General features: G+C 35.5%; 1 protein-coding gene across 7 annotated transcripts in view; it reads right to left on the minus strand.

Annotated features, from left to right (window-relative positions):
- The window catches only part of LOC141403645 (uncharacterized), a 340,358-nt gene that overhangs the window by 71,181 nt on the left and 246,659 nt on the right, over positions 1-22,518 (minus strand). The window lies entirely within an intron of this gene.

Genomic DNA, 22,518 nt, shown 5'->3' on the forward strand with positions numbered 1-22,518 from the left:
GAGAGAGGATGTTTGTCAACGAGAGTAATAACAGTGCTCTCGCGGCTGAGGAATGCTGTTTTATAATAAAGAGTTGTGTGTATTGTATAATAGAAGACGTAGAAGCGAAGAAGGGGGATTTGGTGGTATGTATGCGTCAAACTCGTGTGTTTCTTGTTTTGTTGTTGTTAACCAACTTAGCAGGCGGAAAAGAAAAGAAGAAATGATATGAATTATATTTTTTTTCTTTCTTCAGTGTTTTAGATCATAGCCGACCAAGAAGAGCGAGCGCTTAAATTGTTTATGTGTGGGTAAAATTACACTGACAGAACAGAACAGGGTGATGATTTTCATATTGGGTATGAAATGAAAAACACAGGAAAAAAGTTGTCACGGCGTGTTAGCGTTCAGAGCCAAACATAGTGGTGGGTGTGTGGGTTCGAATCGTCGGCTTTCCTTTTTCATTTGCATTATAGATCATAAAAAAGCTCGATTAATAAATTAAAAAAAAAATAATAATACTAAAAATGATCTTCGCCTAAAAAGGCAAAATTTTCAAATAGAAAAAATATATTGTTGGCGCGTTCGCTTTGTATGACTAAAATTAAAAATAATATACAGTGAATCACAGTCAAAAGTATCCACTTCAGTTTCTTTTATTAAAACTGCGATTGCTAAGAGTTAATTAATGATAGCGATTTCGTTCTTTTTTATATTTTTACATTAAATTATCTTTAAGCTGGCATATTATTTTTTTCGCACATTTCCCGTCATTAAATGATATTTTGTATGCGTATTATAATGACGCCTAAGGTAAGATGGATATACATTTTTGATTGTTGCATTGCAGACGAGGCATTCTGCGTCATTAAAAATATTAATACAAAACAAAAAATCATTTTCAAATTCTTCCCTCCACATATTTGCTGTACAACTGCAAAATATTTTCAGTGCACCGAAAAAAAAAAAAAACATATAAAGCGGCATCAACCTGCTTGCATGACATTCAGTACAAGACTGAAGTAAAAAAATCAAAACATTTGCTCTCTTACTTTGCGTTCGGGTCGCGTGTGTGTGATTTGCCGAAAAACTTCGTAACCATATCAATACCAACGAACGGGTTTGTTTTAGATGCCTTTGTAGAGTCAAGACGGTAAAGTGAGTGAATAAATCAGTGTTTTGTGTTTTCTTAAAGAAATTGTGCTTTTTAGTAAATTAAATGCGCAATACATTTTATAATTGAATCGGAAAGTTGAATGGAATTATTTTATTGGACAAGGAAGAAATCGCATTTAATATTGGTAATGACATACATACTTATGTATATTTGAAATATGGCATATCCATATTTATTTATTACATTACATAATCATTTGATTCTAGATGCCGATTCCCCGCTGATGACTTCAACTATGAGGACAATTTTTTTTTTTATTTCACAACTAAGGAGAAGCGTTCAACTATGTTTCTATATATTTTTCATTTTTAAAAGTGTGACTATTTACAAATTATTTCAATCAGTTTTTCTTTTATTAAAGTGTGTTATGTATTTCTTTAGAATTTTGTATGTACCTATGTGGAATAGTAATCATTCGAATCTCACTACCAAGTAGTACTTAAAATTTTTGTAATTGATCGTAGTTTAATACAAACAATTTTCACGAAAATCGAAGGGGTCAATCAATCATTGTTAAAAATTGATTTTAAATATTAAATCGCGAAAATTGCATCCATGCCCACTATGCACAAATGTTAACTATTTTTTATTAGACAGCTGATAAAAATAAAAAATATTGGAACAATATTAAAGAGTGTATCTTTGCTTATAGGTTTTAGATAATTCGACTTTTTCAAGGCGCGATATCTCTGGAGCCGTTGGCCAAAAAAATCTGAAAATATACCGAAATGTTTTGCTACTGAGCAGCATCACCACAGCAAAAAAATAGGAAATCAAAAGCGTCATTTTGAAAAATTGTCCGATTTCACTCAGAAACCCCCATATGTATATAAGTAAAACAGGCCGGGCTGAACTTTGTATACCCTTCACCATAAAATATTTGAACTAATATGAAATAATAAGATTTCTTTCTGTTACGAAAGTACCAATGTCCACAATTTGTGGTGGGGAAGTTTTCTGACCACTGGGATCCTAATTACCAATTACAGCAAATCAGGGCCAAAAATATTGATAAGAACTTTAAAATACTTTAATCGGGACCCTTATATGTATATGTTCTATACCCACAATAATAGTTGGAGAAGTTTTTTGACCACCGGGAACCACAAAGACCTAACATTGGTCAAATAAAAGCAGTGTTCGAAAATAAACACTATGGTATCGTACCGTACCGTTCTGTACCGTACCAAGGTGGATAGGTACACTACGATAGTGTACCGCTCCGGAACACAAACACTAAAAAATATTTTAGTGATACTGTACCGGAACACAACGATAATCGTAGTGTACCGCATGCCGGAGCACTAAAAATCGTAGTGCTCCGACTGCGGAGAACTAAAAATCGTAGTGTTCCGACTGCCGGAGCACTAAAAATCGTAGTGCTCCGACTGCGGAGCACTAAAAATTTTAGTGCTCCGACTGCGGAGGACTAAAAATTTTAGTGTTCCGACTTCCGGATCACTAAAAATCATAGTGCACCACGTGTTGGAACACTAAAAAATAATAAAGGTATTATGCTTTCTTAGGAAAATTAAATATTTGGTTAAATTTGATCAAATAAAAATTAAGATAAACTGCTACATCCATGTATGTTTAAATTAGTTAAACGCATTGAGAAATTTTGTCAAAATTATGAAAAAAACAATATTTATACCCTACACCACTATGTGGGGAGGGTATTATAAGTTGGTTTTGGCCAAAAAGTTTGTAACGCATCGAAATAATGGTCGTAGACCCATACTTATATATATCAAAATGAATGTCTCGACGAGCTGAGTCGATCTGGCTATGTGTGTCCGTCCGTCAGTCCGTCCGTCCGTCCGTCTGTCCGTCTGTCCATCTAAACCTTGTAATCACGCTACAGGTCGCAATTTTGATCGGATCGTCACGAAATTTTGGGTGTTGATGGGGGTCCCGGAGGGGAAGAAGCCTATTGATTTTGGTGATGGTCGGATAATATTTAGGGGTCGGAACGGGCAAAAAAATTATGTGGATAAAAAGACAACGTTTTTTTCCAAAGCGAATATCTTAGCTTCTATGCGGGGTATACCAAAAGCAAAACCTGACAATGAAAATAGAAAATATCACCTTTCTAATGATGTAAAGTAGGCTCTTGTAGGTGATCAAACAACGAAGATATCACAATAGTCGCAAATAAACCCCAAATTTTCATGTTTGTGATTTTAGTTATAATGACGAGTATCACAGCTTTGGCTGGGGACTTTCCAAAAGCAAAGCCTGACTATGAAAGTAGAAGATTCCACCTTTACAATGATTCAAAGTAGGTCGGCGTAGGTGACCAAATAGCGGAGATATCGCAATAGTCGGTAATTCATCCCATTTTTCAATTTTTTTGGAAATCACGCTACAGGCCGCAATTTTGATCGGATCGTCACGAAATTTTGAGAGTTAATGGGGATCTCAAAGAGGAAGAAGCCTATTGATTTTGGTGAGGGTCAAATAATATTTAGGGGTCGGAATGGGCAAAAAACTTATGTGGATAAAAAGACAACGTTTTTTCCCAAAGCGAATATCTCAGCTTCTATACGGGGTATACCAAAAGCAAAACCTGACGATGAAAGTAGAAAATATCACCTTTCTAACGATGTAAAGTAGGTTCTTGTAGGTGATCAAACAACGAAGATATCACAATAGTTGCAAATTAAACCCAAATTTTCATTTTTGCGATTTAAGTTATAATGACGAATATCACAGCTTTGGTTGGATATTTTCAAAAGCAAAGCCTTACTATGAAAGTAGAAGATCCCATCTTTACAATGATGCAAACTAGGTCGGCGTAGATGACCAAATAACGGAGATATCGCAATATTCGATAATATATCCCATTTTTCCATTTTTTTTTGAAAATCACGCTACTGGGCGCAATTTTGATCGGATCGCCACGAAATTTCGAGGGTTAATGAGGGTCTCACAGAGGAAGAAGCCTATTGTTTTTGATGATGGTCGGATAATATTTAGGGGTCGGAATGAGCAAAAACTTTATTTGCAGAAAAAGTCAACATTTTATTCCAAAGCAAATATCTCAGCGTATATAAGGGGTCTGCAAAAAGCAAAACCTGGCAATGAAATTATAAAATATCACCTTTACAACAATGTAACGTAGGTTGTCGTAGGTGGTCTAACATTTTTCTTCTCATTTTTGCGATTTTAATAATAATGTCGGATATCAGACCTTTGGTTGGGGACCTTCTAAAGGCAAAGCCTGACTGAGAAAGTAGAAAATCCCATCTTTGAAATTATGCAAAATAGATTGGCGTAGGTAGTCAAATAATAGAGATATCGCAATAGTCGTTAATGCATCCCTTTTTTTCCACTTTTTCTGCAATCACACTACAGGTCGGAATTTTGATCGGATGATCACGATCACCGAGATAGAAGCCTATTGATATTGGTGATGTCAAATATAAAATTAAATATTAATTATTTTGGTTCAGTTCGCCTTAAGTCATTTGGTAGAAAAACCAGATAGGTGAAAACTTCGTATCTCCATAAAGGAAATGTTTTCGAGTGAAAAGATTATTCACAGAGTTAGTGGTGTAGGGTATCACATAGTCGGCCCCGTACCGACTATAGCCTTTTCTCACTTGTTAGTTTTTGTGGAATGAAGCACAAAGATCGTCGTGCCGGAGCACTAAAAATCGTTTTGTACCACGTTTTGAAACTATAAGGTAATGAACCATACATTTGATTTCTGAGGAAATTAAATATTATATATATATATTTTTTTAATAAAAAAATTAAAAGAAAATGTGAAAAACATCTGAATTCGTTTTTGGACAATGGAGCACTAAAAATCGTAGTGTTCCGACTGTCGGAACATTAAAAATCGTAGTGTACCACGTGCATAATATGAACAAAAGAAATAAGGAACGAAAAATATTGATAACAACACAATGTTTGCGGAAATTGTACCTGTAACTTTTTGTATCAAAAACAAAATTCCTCAGTGAATGCAGTTGAAGAAAGTATGTGGATTTTCCCAAGTAAACTTGTACGTTTGAAGACACTTTTTATTTTGGGGAAATTGTACCTGTTGCCATTTGTACAAGAAACAATATTCATCACTTAATGACGATGATTTTTTTTTCTAATTTTCTACTAAAGCTCTCAACGTTTGTAACTAGTTTAAAACACGTGCATTTTATTTATTAATTTTTACTCGTCCCACAACCCATAAAATATTTAATTTTCCTCAGAAATTATAATTAACAGCGCTACGATTTTTAGTGATCCGGCAGTCGGAACACTAAAATTTTTAGTGATCCGGCAGTCGGAACCCTACGATTTTTAGTGCTCCGCAGCCGAACACTACAATTTTTTTTGTTCCATTGTTTCGATTTTTAGAGATCCGGCAGTCGGAACTCTACGATTTTTAGTGATCCGGCAGTCGGAACACTACGATTTTTAGTACTCCGCAGCCGAACATTACGATTTTTATTGTTCCGTTGTTTCGATTTTTAGAGATCCGGCAGTCGAAACACTAAAATTTTTAGTGATCCGGCAGTCGGAACACTACGATTTTTATACCCTCCACCATAGTATGGAGGGTATATTAAGTTTGTCATTCTGTTTGTAACACATCGAACTAATCATTTGCGACCCTATAAAGTATATATATTCTTGATCAGGATAAAATTCTAAGACGATCTAGCCATGTCCGTCTGTCCGTCTGTCTGTCCGTCTGTTGTAATCACTCTAGCGTCCGAAATAATTGAGATAGAGTGCTGAAATTTTGCACCCGAGGGTCTTTTTTCCATAGGCAGGTCAAGTTCGAAGATGGGCTATATCGGTCCACTTCTTGGTATAGCCCCCATATAACGGTACCTCCGGATTTGAGGTATTTTGAAAATTTTAGCTACAATTTTTAACCGAACTAGCTGTAATTTGCCATTTGAGGTTCTTAGTGGTCATGAAATATCTCCACCAAGCATCGTCAACATAGGTCCATGTTTTGGTATAGCCGCCATATAACGGTACCTCCCGATTTTCGGTATTTTGAGAATTTTAGCCACAATTTCTAACCGAACTATCTGCAATTTGACATTTGAGGTTCTCAGTGGTCATGAAACATCTCCACCAAACATTGTCAACATAGGTCCATGTTTTGGTATAGCCCCCATATAACTGTACCTTCCGATTTTCGGTATTTTGAGCATTTTAGTTACAATTTTTAACCGAACTAGCTGTAATTTGCCATTTGAGGTTCTCAGTGGTCATGAAACATCCTCACCCAACATCGTCAACATAGGTCCATGTTTGGTATAGCCCCCATATAACGGTACCTCCCAATTTTCGGTATTTTGAGAATTTTAGCTACAGTTTTTAACCGAAATAGCCGTAACTTGACATTTGAAGTTCTCAGTGGTCATAAAACATCTCCAACGAAACATCGTCAACATAGGTCCATGTTTTGGTATAGCCCCCATATAACGGTATCTCCCGATTTTCGGTATTTTGAGAAGTTTAGCTGCAATTTTTAATCGAACTAGCTGTAGTGATCGGTATTTTGAGAATTTTAGCTACAATTTTGTCTATTCAAAAATAATCGTCAATATAGGTCCATGTTTTGGTATATCCCCCTATATAACTGTACCTCCCGATTTTCGGGAATTTTCAGTGGTCACGAAATTTCTTCACTAAAATTCGTCAACATGGGTCCATTGTTGAGGGTCTACATTGTTTTGATGAAACTACCCTTAATTTGACTCTTGAAGTTCCCTGCAGCTATAAAACTTTTCCGCCAAAAAATTTAAAGATAGGTTGACTCTTTGATATAGCCCCGTAGGTGGTACCTTTCACCTAGCTGAACACATTTTTTTTAGATTAGATATGGTGGAGGGTATAAAAAGTTCGGCCCGGCCGAACTTAACGACTTATTACTTGTTATTGTTCCATTGTTTCGATTTTTAGAGATCCGGCAGTCGGAAAACTACGATTTTTAGTGATCCGGCAGTCGGAACACTACGATTTTTAGTGCTCCGCAGCCGAACACTACTATTTTTATTGTTCCATTGTTTTGATTTTTAGAGATCCGGCAGTCGGAACACTAAAATTTTTAGTGATCCGGCAGTCGGAACACTACGATTTTTAGTGCTCCGCAGCCGAACACTACGATTTTTATTGTTTCATTGTTTTGATTTTTAGAGATCCGGCAGTCGGAACACTAAAATTTTTAGTGATCCGGCAGTCGGAACCCTACGATTTTTAGTGCTCCGGCAGTCGGAACACTACGATTTTTAGTACTCCGCAGCCGAACACTACGATTTTTATTGTCCAAAATCAAATCCAAAAATCACATCAGGCGTTTTTTAACGTGTTCTATTAAATTTAATTTTTTAATTTGTATTTATTAAAAAAAATTATAAAATATTTAATTTTCCTCACAAATCATAATAACCTCATGTATCCACAGTCAGAATACTACGGTGTTTTTCATATTTTCTACTTAAGTTCCCAACGTTATTAATTAATATGTATACATTAGGGTTATGACTTTTTGACATTTTTCTTCAAAAATGATTTCCTGTAGCAGGGATGAATGAACTTTTGCCTATTAATCACTATGCTATCATTTATTCCATTGAAATATAACAGGTAAAAAAGCATTAAGTTCGGCCTGGCCGAACTTTTCATACCCTCCACCATAAAATATTCATTCCTGTCCCCAACTTTAAGTGAGTACGTTAAAATGTCAGATAATGTACATAAAATGCTTCATTCGGGAGGCCCTTTTTTATGGTGCCTATATCTAACTGTTGACAATTTTTGGTGGGCTAGAAATTGGGAGGTACTGTTATATAGGGGTTATAATAAAACATGGGTCTATGTTGAGAGTTTTTGACGGGAGCCTTTAATGTCAAATAACTCCTAATTCGGTTAAAAAATTTAGCTAGAATCCTCAAAATATCGAAAATCGGTACATAACGTGGGAACTTCAAATGTCATTAAAAGCTAGTTCGGAGGTATCTGGGCTATACGAAAATATGAACTTAAATGAACAATTTTTGTTGCAGAATTTTTGTTGACTTTTAAATTTCAAATTACAGAAAGTTCGTCCAAAAATAAAGCTAAGGTACGGAAAATCGGGAGGTTTGTTTTGGGGCTATACAAAAACATGGACCTACGTTCGGTTAAACATTTTAAGTAAAATCCTCAAAGTACCGAAAATCGGGAAGTATCGTTATATTGGGGCTACGTTGAAAATTGTTGATGCAGATGCGTGGTGACCACTACAACCTTCAAATGTCAAATTACCGTTTGTTCTGTTAAAAATTGTAGCTAAAATGGCCAAATTACTGAAAATTGGTAGGTACCGTTACATGGGAGCTATATCCGAACATGGACCTATGTTGACAATTTTTGATGGAGAGATGTTGTGACCACTAAGATCTTCATATGTCAAATTACTGCTAGTTCGGTTTAAAATTGTAGCTAAAATCATCAATTTACTGAAAATCGGGAGGTACCGTTATATGGGGGCTTTCTTGACAATTTTTGGTGGAGAGGTGTGGTGACCACTAAGAATTTCAAATGTTCAAATTACAGATAATTCGGTTAAAACTTGTTGGTAAAATTCTCAAAATACCTGAAATCGGGCGGTAACGTTATATGGGGGCTATTCCAAAACATGGACCTATGTCCACTAGTTATATAAGTTTATTGACATTTAAGAACCTTAAATGTCAATTGATAGCTAAATCGGTCTGAAAATGTAGATAAAAACGTCAAAATGTCGTAAATCGGGGGTACTGTTATATGAGGGCTATACCAACACGTGGACCTAGGTCCACAACTTTTGTTATATAAATTTAGTTATACTTAAGAACCCTAAATGTCAAATTATAGCTACATCGGTCTGATAATGTAGCTAAAAACGTCAAAATACCGTATATCTGGGGGTACCGTTATATGGGGGCTATACCAAAACGTGGACCTATGTCCACAACTTTTGTTATATAAGTTTATTGATACTTAAGAACCCTAAATGTTAAATAATAGCTAAATCGGTCTAAAAATGTAGCTAAAAACGTCAAAATACCGTAAATCGGGGGGTACCGTTATATGGGGGCTATTCCAAAACGTGGACCTATGTCCACAAGTTTTGTTATATATGTTTATTGATACTTAAGAACCCTAAATGTCAAATTATAGCCAAATCGGTCTGAAAATGTAGCTAAAAACGTCAAAATACCGTAAATCGGGGGGTACCGTTATATGGGGGCTATACCAAAACGTGGACCGATATAGCCCATCATCGAACTTGACCTGCCTGCAAACAAAAGACGCATTTTCCCAAAATTTCAGCGTCCTATCTCCATTTTTGTGGATGCTAGAGTGATTACCACAGACGGACGGACGGACGGACGGACGGACGGACGTGCTCAGATCGACTTAGAATTTTACCCTGATCAAGAATATATATACTTTATAGGGTCGCAAATGAGTATTTCAATGCGTTACAAACGGAAAAACAAACTTAATATACCCTCCATACTATGGTGGAGGGTATAAAAAAAGTTCACGCACAAATCGATTTAAAAAAATAATTTTTTGAAAAAATATATGAAATGAAAAAAATTTTTTTTTCAAAAAATTATTTTTTGTTGCACGAAGGAATAAATATAAGCCTACTAATAACTATAATAACGTTTATTTCATTCAAATATTAAAAAAGTCGCGAAAAAAGTCACTTTGAAAAAATTTTAAATTTTTTGTTTTGTGTTAAAAAATTATATTTTTGAATAAACGCGTTTACGACATTTTACGATTCTCAGAATTGAAGAACAATAGTGTGAAATAAATTTTATGTCATTTTAATTATCTCATGTGGCTCTAAAGTTTTTTTTTTCAATTATATATCTGTTTTCAGTGACTTCAAAAAATTTTCCATAATTTTGATAAGTTCAAATTTTAAAATCATTTTGTGCGTGAGGTTTTTTCACCGAATCACCTTATAATTAAGATTTTATGTAATCTTATGGCAAAACTCATCACGCTATGATACAGGGATATGAGGTTGTAAAAAAGTCATAACCCTAGTATACATACATGGATTTAAGAGGTGTATCTGAGTTTTTATGTCTTAATTTTTACTTATCTCAAAAATTATAAATATTTAATTTTCCTCGCTCATAACGTTATTTTTTAGTGTTCCGACATGTGGTACACAACGATTTTTTAGTGCTCCGACTGCGGAACACTACGATTTTTAGTGCTCCGACTACGGAGCACTACGATTTGTAGTGTTCCGACTGCGGAGCACTACGATTTTTAGTGCTCCGACTGCGGAGCACTACGATTTTTAGTGTTCCGACTGCGGTACCCAACGTTTTTAGTGTACCAAAATGTGGCACACTACGTTTATCTTTGTGCTCCTGAACAGTATCACTAAAATATTTTTTAGTGTTTGTGTTCCGGAACACTAACGCTAAAAATATTTTAGTGATACTGTTCTCGGAGCGGTACACTATGTTAGTGTACTGTTTATTTTCGAACTCTGAATAAAAGTAAGAACAATTATGATAGGTGGTACTATTATAAGAGGCCATGCCAAAACATTGACCTACGTCCGAAATTTTTGGAGGATAAGTTTTTTGACCGGTACTGTTTTAAGTTGGATATGGCAAAACGTGGACCTACATATGTCGACACCATTTAGTGGAGAAGTTTGTTGTTGGTAAATGTCAATTACAGCCAATTTAGGCGGTAAATGTAGTCAATAACTGCCAAATATCAGAAATCGGGCGGTACTGTTATATGGGGGCTATACCGAAACGTACATGGAAAGTTTTATACCCCCAACGAAGACTAAATGCCAAATTTTAGCAATCGGGAGGCACTGTTCCGTGGGCGTAGCCAGGAATTGTTTTGGTCGTTCTATAATTTTTTACATACAAATTAAGTGTTTAGTAGGATCTAGAGGGGGGCAGCTGCCCCTCCGTAGCTATTCCTGGCTACGCCCATGCACTGTTCTATGGGGGCTATATGAAAACGTGAACCTATAACGAAAAATGTATAAACCCAACGATGACTTAATACCAAATTTCAGCTATTTCGGTGTGTTAATTAGGCAAAAAGTGGGGGCTATATACCGACAAATTTCTGGTGGAAAGTTTTTTACCCCCAATGAAAACTAAATACTAAATTTCAGCCATTTCGGTGGGATATTGAGGACACAACCTTCAAAATACCGAAAATCAGGTGTTACCATACTATGGGGGCTATATGAAGACGTTGACCTACCTATATGACAAATTTCAGGTGGAAAATTTTGTACCGCTAACGAAGACTAAATACCAAATTTCAGCCATTTCGCTGTTATAATGAGGCTAAAACCTTTAAATATCGAAAATCGGGAGGTACCGGTCTATGGGGGCTATATCAAAACGTGGACAGATATAGCCCATTTTCAATAGCAACCATCCTAGGAGTAATAGAAACTTCTATACCAAATTACAAAACACTATCTTAAAAATTGGGAGCTGTATCTTGATTTCAACAGACGGATGGACTTCATAGCGTCTCCGACGAATATTTCGATGAGTTACAAAACGGAATGACAAATTGAATTATGCCCGCCATATGTAGTGGAGGTTATAAAAAACAAATTCTTTATCACTTTGCTCCCACAGTGAAACTAAATGTATGTGATCCAACAAAGAAAGTGCTTAAATTTGAATCTGCAGAAGGAAAAAGACAAAACATCGACACACAATGGTTCAGAAATCGATTTTCCTGGCCAAAACTCCAATTTTTGTCGTCACCGATTGTTAATTTCCATATGGGATTCGATAATAATCATATTGAAAGTAAGGAAAACCAAAAATTAGATCCAAATATTGGAAAGTATGGAAGACAGCAATTTTTTTCCAAATTTTGGAAAATACGTAATTTTTCAAATTTCTGGAGAAAGAAATTGCGATTTCTCGAAAACTGTATTGTATTCATTGTTTTCTTGTTAGGTAAATAGGTCGTTTTAATAAATTATCGTAGCGTTTACCCGAAGTGAGCTATTTTATTTCTCCACAGGTACTAAATTTTAGTGAAATTCCAAATTTAGTGGACTAGAACTTTTAGGGAACAGCGTTGAACAGAGTTTGGTTTTCGCAGAATGATTACTGAAAGTGTCCTCTTTCAGCCCAAATATACTTTTGTACCCGTCCCGTACTTGTTTTTTCTCCGTTTCCATGTGAATAATAGCTTTCTTATAAAAATGAAAATTTTTTGACATAAACGAGTCTCTATTTTAGTTACATGAGTTTTACGAAAACCCAAGGAGTATTTTTTTCATTTTTGAACAATTTTTTTTATGGTTTGTTTTTTTTTTTTGTCCGTTTTTATTAGATTGGAACATATGAAAAACTCAAAAATACTCATATTTTGATGTAAAATATGAAAAAAAAAACTCAAAATTTTAACTTTGAACTTGAATTCCTCTGCAACTACTAAACCAAATTTGATTGCTTATCGATGCATTATAAGCAATCAAATTTGGAAAGCTGATTGTGTTATCTGTCGAGCAACAAAAATTATGAAAATATCTTTATCCGTTCAATAGATACAGAACTTTGACCACGAAAATCGATTCTGAACCACTGTGCACGGGAGTCCATTTATGTACGAGACTGTTATAAAGGCAATAAATGCTCTTCACTTTTTTAAAAATTCTTTTGTATTTATTGTATCGGCCCATTTTGGTCAAGAAAAATAATATTATATACATATAATGAATGTTTTCTTTTTTTGTTTATGGTCATTTGAACATTTACAAAAAAAATTCTCCTAGTTATTGACATACATACGTACATACTATACACATGCAGCAGTAAACAAAGCGTTACATTTTCGACAAAGTGTTGCCCTTAGCATTTGATATAAACACCTGTCGTACACAAATATTGGGGGGAAACTGAAGAATATATTAAAGAAAAGAAGAAGAATCCTCAATGTCGACATGTCCATACGGTGTGACCGACCATCTAACTAAAACTGTCGTCTGTATCATCCTTCATCAATGCCATATAGTAAAGTTTTTCTTTTGTACTTTTTATAGGTGTGTAGCTCTTTATAAAATTGAATGTCTTAAACAAAAACAAAACGAAAAAACTAAATGTCAAACTTTTTTGGTGATATTATCACATATAAAATTTATATTCGCATTTTTTCGCTTCTATAGATGAGCATGGTTACGATGCTTAAGTGTTATTAGAATGTTGTGAAAAAATAATTTGCTTTAAAATATCCTGGTACCATATAGCTGGTACAGCTCGTGATTCCTATGACACCGATATTCAACGTCGACGCATATTGATTTTTGCAGAATATGCATTTCTAACAAACATACAGTCGTACTTCCCTATGACGAATCGTTTTAAAAATCATTAAATCCATACGATATACGCCCAGCGTTTCCGTCAAATCGTCAATAAAATTGAATTTTTCGCTTATAGCTATGACAATGAGACTGACTACATAACAGCAGTAAATCTAACTTAAATACCGCCATACATACACTGCCAGTTTTGAATGACAGCTTTGCTCAAATATCGCCTTATTGGCTGTGTGACCGTCCATGTCTTTCGGTCGTGACTGGACTCCTTAATTTTTCACAACGAGATATACGATTTTCATACACTAAACGAACATTTTCAACTGATATAATTCTAATTTGAGGCAAAAAAGCTCAAACTAGCTGTATTCTAGATAAATATAAGAACTAAGCTAAGAACATTAAAAAAGCTCATAACACCGAGTTTGCAAAGTTGTTTTCTTTAAACTCTTTCGTTAAGTTTTGCTTAAAATATAGTTATCTTGTTCAATTTCATGCAATTTTTGCTAACGTGAAAAATCGTCATTTCTGGGCATAAAATCGTCAAATTGTAATTTTCCAATTTTGGGCCAAAAAAATCGTCAAAATGGCGATAAATCGTCAAATTCGGCAAAACTGTATACGCCGCAGTTTCTTACGCGACATCTCTGATGGTGGATGCTTCTAGAATCCGCATATATATTTTGCAATGCTCAGTTCTCATCCCGTCTAAAATCACAAATTTTTGCCACTATATTAAGACGAATAGATGGGACGTCTGATGTCGTCTGAGGAAGTACTATTTTGGCGCCTAAAATCGGGAAAATGTGTTTCCTTTCATAATAAATGACATTGACTCGTTTCGTTACACTCTAATAACATCACTTGTCCTGTTAACACTGCCAACTGTTGAATTTTTACGTTTGGTTACCCCCCACACACTTCAATTCAAATGTCGTTAACTTCATTAAAGTTAAAAATTTCTTCTTTTTTTGGATGGCGGTGGTGGTAAATATCTTTTTCAAAAAAGGTACGTTTTGAAACAATGCCACTGATAATGAAGGTGGAAAAGGGTTGCAAACATATTTGTTTCAAAAAGTCATGAAGGCATAACGTTAAACGCATACATTCGTATGTATTTAAAACTATCATCCCTTTGAAAGTTCCAAACACAAAAAACCTCTTGATTTATGTGTCTGTGGAAAAAGCGTTTGTCTCTGTGAACGAATTAATTTTAACGGACCAATAACTTTGGTAAATATATTGCAGAAAATAATGAAAAATGTAGAGAAACATATTTTTTGTTTTCCAATTAAAAATGGTATGTTTTATACTTTTTTCTTGGGTTCACATCACCGACGTAGACAGGGGACGGTTCAAAAACATTTGATCCTTCACATTGTGTTTACACAATGAATGTCTGGACGATCTGAGTCTATGTGTGTCCGTCCGTCTGTTTATCTAAAGCTTGTAATCACGCTACACGTGGCAATTTTAATAGGATATAGACGTCCCAGAGATATTGTTGATGACCATATAATACTAACCCGATACTTGCAGTAGATTTTAGAGAAAAATTAATTTTTCCCTTTATCGGGCATGAAGTGGAACTCGAATGACCGAAGCATATGAACAATTCGACAGCGAAATTCCTTTGTAGTTGGAAAAATGCTAATATGTCGATTTGTTATTCTATAAAGTAAACGACTATAAGCTTTACAGGTGGTACCATATGGTACCACCGCAGGGATTGGATGAAAGGGTAGAAATGGTCGGAAAACGTTTGTGGGGAAATAGTAAACTTTCCATACCCTCCACCATTATATGGAGGGTATAATTGAATTTGTCATTCCGTTTGTAACACATCGTAATATTCATCAGGGTATCCGATAAAGTATATATATCCTTGATCAGGGTAAAACTTTAGGTCGATTTAACCATGTCCGTCTGTTGAAATCAGGATACAACTCGCAGTTTTTCGGATAGAACTTTGTAATTTGGTATAGAAGGTTCTATTACTCCTAGGATGTTTGGCATTGCAAATGGGCTATATCGGTCCACGTTTTAATATAGACCCCATAGAACCGTATCACCCGATTTTCGGTATTTTAAAGGTTCATTTCCATTCATTTTCTCACCGAAAGGGCTGACATTTGGTACCTTATCTTCGTTTGGGGTATAAAACTTTCCCGCTAATATTTTGTCGGTATAGATCCATGCCTTCATATAGCCCCCATAGAACGGTACCTCTAGATTTTCGGTATTTTTAAGGTTGTGGCCACTGGGTTATAAAACTTTCCCTACGAAATTTGTAGTTATTGGTCCAAGCCTTCATATAGACCTCATAAAACGGTACCTCCCGATTTCCAGTATTTTAAATATTGTGGCTTCAACATTCCACCGAAGTGGCTGAAATTTGGTATTTAGTCTTCGTTGGTGGTATAAACTTTCCCCAGAAATTTGTCTGTACAGACAATCGCCTTCATAAAAAAATGGTACTTCCTGATTTTCGGTATTTTGAAGGTTGTGGCAGCAACAACCCTGGCTGAAATTTAGTATTTAGACTACGTTGGAGATAAAACGTTTTGTAAAAAATGCGTCTTTGGTTTGCAGGCAGGTCAAGTTCGAAGATGGGCTATATCGGTCCACGTTTTGGTATTGACCCCATATAACTGTACCGCTCGATTTCAGGTATTTTGACGTTTTTACCTACTTTTTCTCTCTCCGAATTAGATATAATTTGATATTTAGGGCTCCCAGTGATCAAAAAACTTCTTCACCAAAAATATGGACATAGGTCCACACTTTAAATAATTTTCTGACCGAATTAGCTAACATTTGGCATTTAAGGTTCGAAGTGGACAAAAGACTTATCTACCAAAAATGTTGGACATAGTTTAATGGTTTGATATAGCACCCATATAACGGTATCGCCCGATTTTAAGTTTTCTGATATATCTAGCTACTTTTTCTGGTCGAATTAGCTATAATTTGGCAATCGTTGTTCCTAGCAATCAAGAGATTTCTCCACCAAATATTAGGGACATAGGTCAACGTTTTGAAATAAGTTACATATAACGGTGACCGAATTAGCTAAAATTCGGTATTTGAGGTTCCCAATGGTCAAAGAACTTTTCCACCTAAAATTGTGGACATTTTGTAATAGAAAGGAAACTAAAAATACCATATTTGTTCAAAAGTGCGGCCCGGGCGGCTTCTTACTTGTTATTGGAAACATAAATCAAGTTCGAAGATGGACCATATCTATCAGGATAGAATATAGACAATATCCTTCAGGTACCTCCTGCAGAACATTTCCTTTTACGATGGTATAGTTTTTTTTCGGTTGTAAGTCCATAGTTCTTGTGATAATGAACCAAAAGCTAGAGAAAAACCGGCCAGCACCAATTAAAATAAAAGATAAGCACGAAATAAGTATCCGATTTGACCGAAATTTTGCACATCATAAAATGTCTTTCAAATGCACGCCAACCTCCGAGAGGGTCTACATTGAACAACACCTTCGGATAGATTCCTCACAAAAATGCAATATTTTGTTAAAGTTCAGTTTGATAGCTGTCTTACGATCGTTTTCAAATTTTTACCGAAGCGATATTATGCTTCTCGAGGGCAAATCCATGTTTCCTGACATAATGGTCCAATAGCACTGAATACTACGGTGACCAACTAATATATATAAGCAACGGCACCACCAAATCGCAGTTTTAGTTCGAAAAACTTCATGGTGGAGTGTAAAAAAGTTCCGGCCGGCAGAATTTACCGCCATTTTTACTTGTGTTACGATAACCTCCACCATAATATAGAGGGTATAATAGAATTTGTCATTCCGTTTATAACGAGGCCAATATAACCGTTTCAGCCTCTCCTTCTCTCTTTTGAAATCTAGATACAGCTCGCAATATTTAGGATCTCGCTTTATAATTTGGTATAATAGAAATGGATTATATCGGTCCACGTTTTGATACAGCCTCCACTGAATAGTACCTTTCGGCTTTCGGTATTTTGAAGGTTGTGGACTCAACCGAAATGGTTGAAATTTGGTATTTAGTTGAGGGTATAAAATATTCCACCGTGGTGCAATGGTATGCACACCCGCCTTGCACGCTAAAGGTCGTGGGTTCGATTCCCCGGCCAGCCATTATCGAAACATTTTCAACGGTGGCAAAATGTTGGCGCCATTTCAGTAATGTTGGCGCCATTTCCTGAGTTTTTCAGCCGTGTAAAACTTCTCTACAAGTGTTGTCTTAAGACACGCCGTTCGGATTCGGCGATAAACAGTAGGTCCCATTTCATTGAGCTAATAAGAATCGGGGTGCACTCATTGATATGAGAGAAGTCTCCATTCCAGGTTTATTTTCTAAAACTTTACAAATGACTTAGTCGGTATAGATCCACGTCCCACTGTGTCACGACCGTGGCTAAAAATGGTAAAAACTAAATACTTCGTTGAACAAATTTATTGATGGGTAGTGATAGAAAACATATTAATTATGAAGAATCTGAATTTTGGTACTGATACGTGAAGTAGTTTTTGCTATATGAGGATTTAAATCCGACAATTTTAGTTAATACGTATTTTTGTGTGTGTGTGTGTTTTTTATTAATAAATTATATTAAGCGTTAATATTTAAAATTTAAAAGTAACGTCGCTGCAAAAATGGTTCCTAAGTTCTCTTGGGATGTAATAAACTTGGCTACACTTTTGTTTGCAAGTAAATATTAATCATATGCTGTTTACATGTATTAATAAGTTTATAAATTTTCTGAAGCAAATTTTAAATTGAGTGGAGTGTCAGCTTTCCGAAAAAACTTTTTCAGATTCCACTTTTTTCTTTTACTGGTTCAGCAAATACCCACGTTTTAGACACAGCGTTGAAATATGGAAAGTCCCATTTTATAGAACGCACTATGATTTTATACATCTCTATTAGCGGGTCACAAATTTCTTTTAACTTTTCCATCCTAGGTATGAAAACTTCAGCACTAATTCCGGTCGCGAACTGCTCCAGATGATTTAAATTATCCTCTATGATGCCAACCCATTCCTTCAGTTGGGTTACTTTGTAGACGGATACCCTTTCACATACATGAGAACAAGTTGCGATGAGCTCTTCGGCATTTCGAGCAAATCGCCAAGTTTGTTCTTTTAACTCCAGCTCCTGGAGACTCTTCTCAAAACCTTCAATGCTAAAATCCAGTTTTGAGACCATTTTAATATTTTTTACTTTATGTCATTGTAAAAGCCACTACAAACGCTTTACCGAACAATAAATCGGTTAATTAAAAATCACTCCTAACAATTTCTAAACCAATTGCCATTGGTTTTCTTACCACGGGTGGGGGAAAACTAAATTTTTCGAGGGACCAAAATGTTTTAAGAAGCAAACGCGTACGATGAATGTTTGTACAACACTGATCATTCTTTATTTCCAATCATCTTAAGGTCTATACCATCATATCTTACTAAACTACTTAACGCTGCTTATCGCACAATGTGAGCATATTCTCGATACCTTGGACCGCCAAGTTTCATCCATGGATAACACAAACAAATATCTGTTCCCTGTCAATGGTAAAAGAACTAAGAGAGCACCACTAGAATTTATTGGCTCCTTACAACATGTTCTGTTTGGAACAATGGATGCCGATGACAGAAAGGCCTTGGAAGAAAATATGAAGAACATGTTGGATAACCAACACGATTTAAAATACTTAATGAAGCAACAAACATCAGTGGTAGAGTCAACAATAAACATTCTACGTAGAACTACGGAAGAAGTAAACAAGAACTTCCAAAGTATACAAGACCGTGTCCGCAATATCACCGAGACCATGAAAGAAAATTATTTTGTCTATAGAGAGTCGATAAAGTTTTTCATGGTGACGAAGGAGCTGCAGATAATTCTGGAAGAGAACGACAAGATTCCAGCGGGAATGCTGTCGTTGCTGATTGACATCAATCATGGTAAATTAAATCCATCCTAATCAAGGATGGAGGAAATATTTAAAATTAGAGAGCATATTCCTATAAATTTGAAGTTGCCAGGGAAAGCTGACAATCGATTGCGCAGCATCTACAAACTGTTGAAAGCGAAGGCTACTATAGTGGGCAACAACCTAGTTGTATCGGTACGGGTTCCTCTGTTCCAGGACCATGTATCTCAGTTGCACAAAGTCATTGCCCTGCCAGTTCATTTCGGAAATTCTAAGATGATTCCAGTGCTGCGGAAAAGGTTCCTTATATATAATTTCAACAATGGTTATACATACATATTTTAGCAAGTGTTCAGAAAAATTTTACTATAATCTAGGAATCTGATACCTCTACATTAAGAGGATGCCCACGTATCGCCTATGAGGAAAGTTCAGGCAGAACGAAACGTCGACGAATAGGCGAACTTGTAGCATCGACATCGGTGGAAGTCATAACAACAGCTGCTAAGAAAGTTTCTTACGGAAGTAAAACTGGAGTTATCTCAGTGGAGAAAGCTTTGGCACTCTATGTGGATATGGATTTGTTAGTCAGGCAATATAACATGATGAGAAACGCTGTAAATGCCATTCATAAAAATTGTTTTCCATCGTATTATGATTTAGCATAATTCATAATGGTATAGAAGTGACGGAAACAGCAATGAAAGTACCATTGCAAACAATATTGGATAATACAGCGAAAAGTATTTTAACTAAACTGAATGTTTGCCCCGAAAATAATATAATTTTGGAATGTAAATGGGGATATGATGGTAGCAGTGGGCATAGTCTTTATAAGCAAAAATTTCATAATGAAGAAGCAACTGATGAATTTATGTTTGTTTCGTCATTCGTGGCATGACTCGTCATTTAATGGCATGACTCTATTGCCGTTGCGAATTTTGGATGATGTTAACGAAAATGTATTGTGGCAGAACGAAAAGCATTCTTCTTCAAAGTTATGTAGGCCAGGTTATACGTCAAGTCAAAGAAAACCTAGAGAACGAAATTTCAAATTTGGAGGCTTGTTTATACAGTCATAAAGGTAATAATATTATGGTTTCATATCGCATGAAGCTTACTATGATTGACGGAGCTGTTTTGAATGTATTGCACGGAAAAACAGGGTGTGCATCCTGTGTATTAAGTGGCGTAAAGCATTCACAAATGAATATGGAATTAGTTTACCAAAGAGAAAACAACGAAGAATGTTACATAAATAGTATATCAAGCTTACATGCATGGATTAAGTTTTTTGAGTGCATTCTTCACATTGCATATAAACTGCCTGTGAAATCATGGCGAATTGATAATAAAAACGAAGATTTAGTAAAAGAAAACAAAATAAGGATACAAAAAGCATTCAAAAATAATATGGAACTTATAGTAGATGAAATCAAACCGGGCTACGGAAGCTTACTATGATTGACGGAGCTGTTTTGAATGTATTGCACGGAAAAACAGGGTGTGCATCCTGTGTATTAAGTGGCGCAAAGCATTCACAAATGAATATGGAATTAGTTTACCAGAGAGAAGTCAACGAAGAATGTTACATAAATAGTATATCAAGCTTACATGCATGGATTAAGTTTTTTGAGTGCATTCTTCACATTGCATATAAACTGCCTGTGCAATCATGGCGAATTGATAATAAAAACGACGATTTAGTAAAAGAAAACACAATAAGGATACAAAAAGCATTGAAAAATAATATGGAACTTATAGTAGATGAAATGAAACCGGGCTACGGAACATCGAATGACGGAAATACGGCTCGGCGTTTTTTTTTCCAACATTGATGTAGCATCAGATATAACAGGCGTTGACAAAAGATTGATATAAAATTGTTCCCTTATATTACGGGTTCTGTCTTGTGGAAGATTTATAAATATAGACGAATTTCAAAAACTTCTTCAAACGACATGGGAACTTTACATCGAACTATACCCTTGGTATTACATGCCAGTCACTGTACATAAAATTTTAGTTCATGGCATAGGGTATTTAAAGTACAGTACCTGCCCCTTGGGCTGCTTCCAGAAGAGGCAATAGAGTCATGCCATTAAATTATTAGGAACAACCGGTTCAAACATACGAGAAAATGCGGTAGAGTGGAGTCAAATAAAGATTTAATTCAGTATTTGATATTACACTCAGATCCCATTATATCCCTGAGCAGTCAAAACACGTTGACCCGAAACTATAACATGGAAGACATTAAATCTTACATTTGTGATGATATTGATTTAAATTTTCTCGAATTAACTTCTGAAAATGATTCAGATATCTATAGTGATGTAAGCGATGAATGAAGTATGCAAAAATTTGTTTTAAATAAAAATCTTATTAAAGAATAAATATTCCTTTTTGTTAATTTTGTATATAATTTCTTTGTTTATACTTCCTTTTTAAGTTATTCCTATGTCCACTTTCGTGGAGAAGTTTTTTGCCACTGGGAATGTCAACCAATTTGGTCCAGAAATTTAGCTAATACCTTCAAAATACCTAAAATCGGCAGGTACCGTTATGTCAACAATAAGTACTTGTACCAAAATTTATTCACCTACGCCAACTCCTTCTATTTTTGGCCACCGTTTATATGGACTCGCGACATAGTGCGTCCTCAAATAGCCCCCATAGAACGGTACCTCCCGATTTTCGGTATTCTGAAAGCTGTTTCCTCAATATCCCACCGAAATGGCTGAAATTTGCTGTTTAGTCTCTGATGAAGGTCGACAAGATTTCAGAAGAAAACTCCCATGCAAAGGTGCCTCCCGATTTTCGGTATTTTGAAGGTTGTGGCCTCCATATTCAACCAAAATGTCTGATATTTGGAATAGTCATTGATGGGGGTATACAACTTTCCATCTGAAATTTGTCGGTTAAGTCCACGTCTTCATATAGCCACCATAGAACGATCCCTGCCGATTTTCGGTATTTTGTATGTTGTGGCTTCAATATTGCAAAGAAATGGATGAAATTTGTTATTTAATTTTCGATGGAGGTAAAAAATATTCCAGAAGATAATTATTAGTACAGG

Source organism: Musca autumnalis, unplaced genomic scaffold (genome assembly GCF_047663935.1).
Source record: "Musca autumnalis isolate F117 unplaced genomic scaffold, ASM4766393v1 scaffold_4, whole genome shotgun sequence".
NCBI lineage: Eukaryota > Metazoa > Arthropoda > Insecta > Diptera > Muscidae > Musca > Musca autumnalis.